An 8,421-nucleotide genomic window follows, 5' to 3' on the forward strand; every position below is an offset into this window, starting at 1 on the left:
TCATAAATACTGATTTTATCTGATTGGAAAAGATTGTGTTTGAAGAGCTGAGGATTGATGAGTGGTTTCATTTAAAGCCTATTGTCTATTTCAGCTTATGTGTATGGTAAAGTACAGCATTCAGAGACAATTTTCACAGCTCAGTACTTCATATTGAAATAATGAAAAGCTAAGTGCTCTTTGCCTTTATCCATCTCCTTTAGACAATGAAATGGTGCAGCACACGTTATCAAAGCGCCAACTTCTTCTTTTAACTGCGACAGTTGTCTGAGGTCATCCAGCTCGTGGTGAGCGCTGGTGTGAGGTGTCAGAGATTGTGAAGGGTGAGAACACAGTTGTGATTCAGGAAAGGAGAGACCGAGCCTTCAGTCAGATCCATTAGTTTGAAAAGCCTGCTGTAATTGCTTTTGTTGCTGAGGGCTCAACTCAGAACTCCCACCAGGCTCCATTTTTCTCCGTGGGGTCTGTTCCTAGCTGAGAAAAGAACTTCAGCTGTGGAGGTGGAATAGACAATTTGAACATGAAGTTCAGTTGTGTAATGTTTCAGTTAAATGCTGTTTTGTTTTTTTCTCATAAAAGACTCCTTTCCTCCAGAAAGATGTTATAATGCAGTCGTGTGAAATGAACTTGTGATCTCACTGCCTTTTAAATAGTTCCTTTAAAGGGGACCAAGTCTAAAACCTCTTGCTTTTTTCAAATTGACTTTGGTATGTCAAAATAGCAATAAAAAAGCAATAAGATGGAGTCTGTCTGCTATTAGTTCATGATTGGATGGGATCAAGTTAATAATTAATTACAAGCTCTTTGTTATATATGGAGATTAACTATGTAAATCGGGGGGGAAAAGCTGCACTGATTCATCCAAGTGTTTTGAAACTTTACTAACATTAATCTGATTTCTCTAAAAAATTTCAGGCAGAGAGATTATTTTTAAGCAATAAACAACATAAATGTGTAATATAGGCCATATTTCTAAGTCATATTTTTGAAGAATATTAAAGTGTTGCTCAGTAAACAGGTCATTTCTTGAAATTAATATGTCAAGGTTTATGATTCATTGATGTTTTGTCCAAATGTTATTCATTGTCATCCATAAGTCAACCATTGCTATGTCAGGTTGTATCTGCCTGACCTTTAAGTTTAAATCACAGCAAATTAGGTTCCTGTGCTTGTTTTAACAAAGCAGTCACTTTCATCTTAGCATGCAGGAATCCCTTTAAGAAGGTCAGGGGAATAAAGTGCGGTATGAATCATTTCACAGGTCAGGGTATATGTGCACTAATCATACACGCGCTTGCTAATTAGCAGCTCCTAACAATGTGTTCTAGCTGCAAGGTGAGAGTGGGAGGTCGGGTTGTAATGCCACACCCACACTTCCTCTAAGGAAGAAGATGTGAGAAGAAGCAGCTGGAGATGTTATCCCAGTCATCTGTTCTTAGCCTACAACAAGGGGAATAACTAATGTAATCTCAAGAAAACGCCTCGCTTGCTGTAGTGTGGGCGACTTCTATTTGAATACCATTGATTTCATCCGCATCACAACTCCCTTTGGGACTAATTCTGCAGACTTAATTGATCAGAGCTCTCTTCATTGCAAATTCAACAAGACAGCAAAGAACTCCAAGAAGGTGTACCTGCAAGCCCTGGGTAGAACAAAGGACCTAACCGGAGACTTTAGACACCTCTGGTGCCTTTTTAAGTGAGCCAATTGAGACATCAACTCAGCTCCACAGACTGCTCTTTATTCAAGGGCAGTTTTGAAACAATAAGCTGCCCACTCGCTGACTGATTTAACAGAGGAGCCTCATATTCAACCTTTATTTATGCTGAACAATTAGACTACTTTTGTCCCTTTACTGAAGATTAGATTAAGAAAAAAAAGAAGAAAAAAAGGTGGCTGTGATTACATGTCAATGTGTACAACCTCAGGAAACTGTTCGAGCATAATGTGTTGTCAAAGAAAACAGAGGTGAACTTGTGGTTTGCATCCTGTGATAATCGTGAGAAAATAAACGTAGCTGCAAATTGCTCTAACGGGACAGTCTCTCTCATGATTTACTGTTTCATGCTTTAAATGTCCGGCAGCCCAGTAACACACTCTCTGCAGATTTTATTTTTTCCCCAGAACCGCTAAGGTACTTTATTAAATGCAAAAGTAATGGATGATGACAGCGTTTGATTGATGAGCCTGTCCAACTGCAAGGCGCCATACTCGGTGAAGAATTCAGATACGAGCGCAGACAACGGCGGCGATGCTAATCGTGGATAAGAAAGCAGCTGGAATGGTTTTGATTGCGGTGTAATAATAATAATAATAATCTCTGATAGATTGCACGGGGGCTCGGTGCAGTTGCGTCGCTTTTGTTGACATGATTATAGGAGGATTTAAAACCCATAATGGCTCTATCACATCCTCGCCCTGAACTGAATTCTCGATGCAGCATATTCTAAACAAAACGAGTAGAGCTGGAAAACCTACTTGATCTTCACTGCAAATTAAAGCTAGTGTTTAAATTTCATTTTTCACATGTGGGAGTTGTATATGAGCGCCGTATGACAGATGTGTGTGATTTTTTTAGCTGCTGCTTCGAGGCAGTTACACAGCTAGATATATGCTAATTTTGCACAAGGGGAAATGCATTTTGCTCAGGTCGGTGCCATTTGTAAAGACATGACAATAAATAACAGGAGAACTACAAAAGGTTTTCATAAGGACTTGACACTTGTAGTGATGGGTCGTTCGCGAACGAAATGGCTCTTAGAGCCGGCTCTTTGAAGTGAACGACGCGAGCCGACTCCTTATTGGGAGCCGTGAGGGTTTTTTTTTTTTTCTTTCTCTCACCCTCTCTCTCGCCCTTTTCCCGCTAAACTCCGCATGCGCGCCTGTACTTTGCGCTGGGCAGAGGGGGGAGGGGCGTTAGTTACACTTGCAGTAGCTCAGGAACAGAGCCAGAGAGAAAGAGAGCGAGGGACAACAACGTCACATTAGAAAGGTATAGTAATCATCCACTATTTTCAGTTGCAGATTATAAAGGATTCAGAAATCATGCAGGCCCATATGACAGAGAATGTGCATCTTCTTTTTGTTTTAATATTTTAATTTATATTTAATTGTGTTGTGGTTTGCAGTGTTTTGTGTTGTTTCACGTTAAATTTGTTTAAAAGGAAAAAGCTGAAAATTTAAATAGTTAAAAGTTCAAAATGTAAATAGTTGTTTTTTGTATTATATGATTTATTTATTACATTTTATGTGGAGTGAATAAATAAAGTATATTTATGGTGGCCCTTAGAGACAAAGCACGTACAAACTCCTAAGCACGTACAAACTCCTAAGCACGTACAAACTCCTAAGCACGTAAAAACTCCAAAACACGTAAAAACTCCAAAACACGTAAAAACTCAGAAGCACGTACAAACTTCAAAACACGTAAAAACTCAGAATCACGTACAAACTCAGAATCACGTACAAAAGACAACAGAAGTGCTTCAGGATGCTAGGGCGCAGTGTTGAGCTTTTGTTACCTAGTGGCTACACAAGCCAGGAAGTATCAACAACCGGATTTGGTGTGTGGTAGTAACAGGTAAATGAACTTTTTTTAAAAATTATTTGAATAAATATGAGTGCTTGTCTATAAATACACAAACAATACACACATGCTTTCAATTGTGTAATTTAAGTGATCTGGGTAGCTCTGTTTTGGAAGTTCAGTAAACGCTAGAAATGTGTTTTGGAGTTTGTACGTGCTTTGTCTCTAGGGGCCACATATAAATAAAACCACTTTTTTTACATTAGTAATTCCTTTTCTGCATAATTTTATATTATTGTTAATGATTAAATAATTAAAGCAACAAAACAACCTGAAGAGCCGGTTCGGAGCCGAAAGAGCCGGCTCTTTTTAGTGAGCCGAGCCGGAAGAGCCGGATCCCTAAAAAGAGCCGGAAATCCCATCACTAGACACTTGACATATGAGCGGGTTGCACATCATTATCTGAAACAATACCATTATCTTCCGGGTTGTGTTTCTGTAAGGAAATGCAGCGAAGTAGTGTGTGACTAGGGTTGCCAACCGTCCCTTAAAAAACGGAATCGTCCCGTATTTAGAAACAAAAGTACACGTCCCGTATTGAGCTAATAAGGGACGCACTTTGTCCCGTAATACAGTGAGAATCAAAAGTAGTCTATAAGTTTTAATGTAATTGACTATGTGCACGTTAGCATATGCTACTTCCGGTGCGGAAACTCCTGTGGGGAGCTTTGTTTCCGGTGTCCTATTCGCGCCCTGTTTACGGTCCAAAACAAAGCAAATAAATAAATAAAGCGGTGATTTACATTTCTATAGATGTCTCGGGCATTTACCCAATATATCTGTAAATGATGTTCATCGACTTGTCGATATTTTTTCCCCCACGCCTCAGGGGAAAAGAGAAAATGGATTCAAATGTTATATTTCTCAGCTGTCCCTCGTTTATCGCGGGTGTTATGTTCTAAAAATAACCAGTGATAGGTGAAATCAAGTAGACAATTTTATTTTTTGACGGTGCAAAACGTTTCGTGTACATCGTGGACATACAGCACTGCACTTCAGAGTCACACTGCTAGCATAGATGCAGCGATTCTGTACTGTACAGGAGAGACGGAGGAGATCGTCTGCAGCGATCAGGACGCAGGACGTAAAAAAGCATGCAAACTTGCACTAAAAAATCTGCGAAACAGCGAGGTGAAAGGTGAACCGCGTTATAGCGAGGGACCGCTGTAATTTTGAAGGTAAGTCACAACATACCCTTCGTAAATACTAATGTATAGAAACCGTTACCAGCGATCATTAATTTTTTGTGTGGCTTTTTTTCACGGTTTGTTAACATGCTGTGTAGGTGTGTACTTGACTAGCTGATATAACGGAGACATAACGGAAAACATCTGGTTTGACTATTGTTCACCTGTAGTTTGAATGCTAAACATTTGCCTGTTTAAATCATAAGACCAGTCACTATACACAGATGTGCTTCTGAATGTGGACGATGTGTCTTCTGCTGCAGTGATGCAGTTCTGCTTGTGTTTAGTGATGTAAACAACTGATCGATCTAAACTCTTTAAACGTCAAAATTGATCATTAGATTTTTATGACACAACAGTGGTGAGTGTTCCCACCTTCTTCCTCTTTGTAACTTAACGCGATCGTTCCGTTTTCGAGTTTTGGACATCAATTTTGTATATATTTATATATATATATTTAGTATATCTTTGCAGTAGCGATTGACCGCAAAGTAAAGCTACCGGAAATGTACAACCCCACATCCGGTCTCAAACCAGGAAGTTAGCATTTTCTCGTGCACAGGGTCAATTAGCGCTTTGTTTGAAACCATAATTCCCAGCCCCGCCCCTGCTTTGTGACCAATGAGCTGACAGCACACTTATGACAATTCGAGTATGACAATTCAGATTACCGCTCATCTCATTGGTTGAGGAAAGGTCGCTTGCGGAGAAAATACCGGAAGACAACAGATGACCACAACAAAAAGCATGGCCAACAGGGAAACAAACGCCGACACTGCGGTGCAAGTCTCAGACGACAGTACACCTGAAGCTGGGCAAACACTGTGCGATTTTCAGACTGCACGATTGGCTCGCATGGGTTATAAGTTCGTAGGTCACGATGCAGGGTCTCACAGTATACCGCCCGATGCTCTGATGCGACCTGAGTCACACTGTGCCTCCATAAAATGAAGGTTATAACAGAAAATCTGTCGCTCGCTCTCCCTCTCTGTCTTTCACTCACACAGACACACACCGCCATCAACATTGCTAAATTACTAATGACAAACATGATCAGGCAGCTGTGATTGAGCAGCAATGTAAATCCAACTATTTTCACGGTTGTTGTGGTCGTGATAATTTGGTGATGCCACATCGAAAAGGCTCGGATGAGCTTTCCAAAGTTCTACAAGTTGTGCCTCCATCGCTTGTGTCCAGATCACACGCTGCACAGCCGTGCTGCTCCGTCTTTTTCACCGACGTTTACGTGTTTGCGTGTGAGCGGCTGCGGTGACACCCTCACGAGCGATTGATGATCGGGAGCTGGTCGTGAGGTGTTAATCGCTTCTCGTTACCCCACGTATACTACACGATGCACGATGAAGGCCAAAATCGGGCCGATCACCAAATTGGTCGCACGACTCAAAAATCGGCTCAAAATGGGCCAAAAATCGCACAGTGTGAGCCCAGCATTAGACCAGCAATGTTTGTTCCTCTCAGAGAAAGAAAAAAAGGCTGTAAAAGTGCAGGGAAGAATGGGAAAAGGAAAACACCTGGCTGGAAAAGTGCACGATAACACCTATAAAGCGCACTGCACTGTGTGCCGGCGCACTTTTTCCATAGGCATGCTTCTAATGGTGGGCACATGAAGAACATGAGGGGCGTGAAAGCTCGGGGAACCCTTAACCAATTTTTGTCTACCAGGCCACGGCAGAACCAGATATGGTAAACACTGGTTTGTTTGTTTTTAAACCCTCTGGTTAAGGTTAAAATGGGCATGTGCAGTGAATATCAGCGGTATGTGGCCAGAAGTGTGATAATATAATTTATTTTGTGTAATAAACAACTGCAAGGATAGATGATTACAACAAATAGATGAGTAATACATAAAAGTAATACATAGATGAATAATGATGATGAGTTATGATGCGTAATCATGGGAACAAGTGGGTTTACAAACGGGAGCAAAAGCTGAAATAATGCCTCTGCTGAAGCCAATTGCACTAAATGTGCACTGTTACAAGAATATTTTTCTTTCTATTGTTTTCTATTAATTTATATAATTTTAAGTTAAGCAGGACAGAGTTCTTTTAAAGAAAGATTTACTTTTATTATCAAAAGTTAAGCATGACAGGCTTCTGTTTAAGAAAGAGACCTGTTTTATTGTGTTAATGTTGTCATTTTGAGCTAAAAATAAATGGCTAAATGATTTTTGTTTCCCATGTGTTGATATCACAAAGAATACGCATCTACTTAAATCAAATTCAAGTCAAATGGTTAAAAAAAATAATTTCACACACAAAAAAAGAGCTAAAAAATTCACCACACTGGGAAGGGTGAAGACAACTGGGTCGCCCGGCCCTGGCCACGAGGTGTCCCTTATTTATTTCTCAGGGAGTTGGCAACCCTATGTGTGACACAGTTTTAGGTCATGGAAATCGTTCACCAAGTTCATTTGTTTCCTGGCAACCTTGTTTAAGATGAATCTACCAGCTACTTTAAAACTGCTAGAGTCAGCATTTATATAGTAAAAAATGATTTTGTGAAATGTGACACTGTTATTGTAAATTTCCGCCTATTCCATCAGTATGTGGGGCATTTTAGCATCTATCAGATCTTTATGTTGTTTTGTAGCCTGCAACTCTGTTTTGCTTTGCTGTTACTGATGTTGTTTACCAGATGCCACAGCAGCCAGCTGTTCTCAGCAAAAAGGCTCTTTGTAAACCCTCGTTACATTATTTTCCGCCAAATGGGAGGCGGAAAAATTTGGCAATTAGCTGGTAAACATAGTGGAGCTCTAGGTGGCCAGACCTAAAAATTCAGCTGTTGCTTGGTTTGGGGCTTGCAGTGTAGCAGAAAAGCTCTCCTTCCCATGTGTGGCATGACCAGGGTATGTCCCAGCTGGGGACAATTTATAAAAAAAACAACACACATTTTGAGATTTGACATTATTATATCTTTCATAAGCTTTTCCATAATTTTACAACTATCTAACTTGAAAATTCCTTCCTCTCTTCGCTAACATAAATCCTGTCACCTTTTTCACAAACATGAGACTCTTATTACGAGTAAATCTCCTTCTGTTATACGGTTTGCAGGTGTAGTTTAGTAAAAAGAAAGTAGATCCTACACAAAACTGGTCATAACATGGCTGGTGACTTTTTTATTGTTCTTTTTTCTGGTTGTTGATGTGTTTTAGGGTTTTTTTGTTTTGTTTTTTATTACCCTGATCATGATTTCTCAAAAAACAAACAAACAAACAAACAAAAAAACAGCCATAGGTGCCAAATGTATGTGCCACTTATTTAGATTGTAAAAGAAAGGGAACATGTTTCCAGAACTGAATGACTTAAAACAAAACAATTGCACTACAGGTCAAATGAAAGATATTTAGATATTCTGTGTGCACCTGTTCAACTGCTGGTTAACGTAAATATCGAATCATCCAGTAACATGGCAGCAAATCAATGCATCCAGAGGAGAACTGCAAGACTGCTTTGAGCTGACATGTTTGAGCAGACTCGAATAGCCAATTGTTACAACCGAGGGATGCTGAAGGGGCTACTATTTGCGCCACACAATTTGTGTGTTTTCTAGTGGTTTTTGTTGTTTTTTTGGTATCTCCTACCAAACATTTAGCTGGTGCAATGCATGGCTCACTGCAAAGC

The 8,421-nt window shown here is 40.0% G+C and overlaps 1 protein-coding gene and 1 long non-coding RNA gene across 2 annotated transcripts in view; both read left to right on the plus strand.

The window, feature by feature from the left end:
- Window positions 1–8,421, plus strand: part of LOC146512578 (testican-2) — a 47,726-nt gene that overhangs the window by 22,654 nt on the left and 16,651 nt on the right. The window lies entirely within an intron of this gene.
- LOC146512579 (uncharacterized) lies at window positions 5–8,347 on the plus strand. The gene is made up of 3 exons (XR_014875582.1): window positions 5–2,735; window positions 3,972–4,059; window positions 7,176–8,347. It is a non-coding gene; the product is annotated as an uncharacterized LOC146512579 (long non-coding RNA).

The sequence above is a fragment of the Neolamprologus multifasciatus genome, chromosome 8 (genome assembly GCF_963576455.1).
Source record: "Neolamprologus multifasciatus chromosome 8, fNeoMul1.2, whole genome shotgun sequence".
NCBI classification, from domain to species: Eukaryota; Metazoa; Chordata; class Actinopteri; order Cichliformes; family Cichlidae; genus Neolamprologus; species Neolamprologus multifasciatus.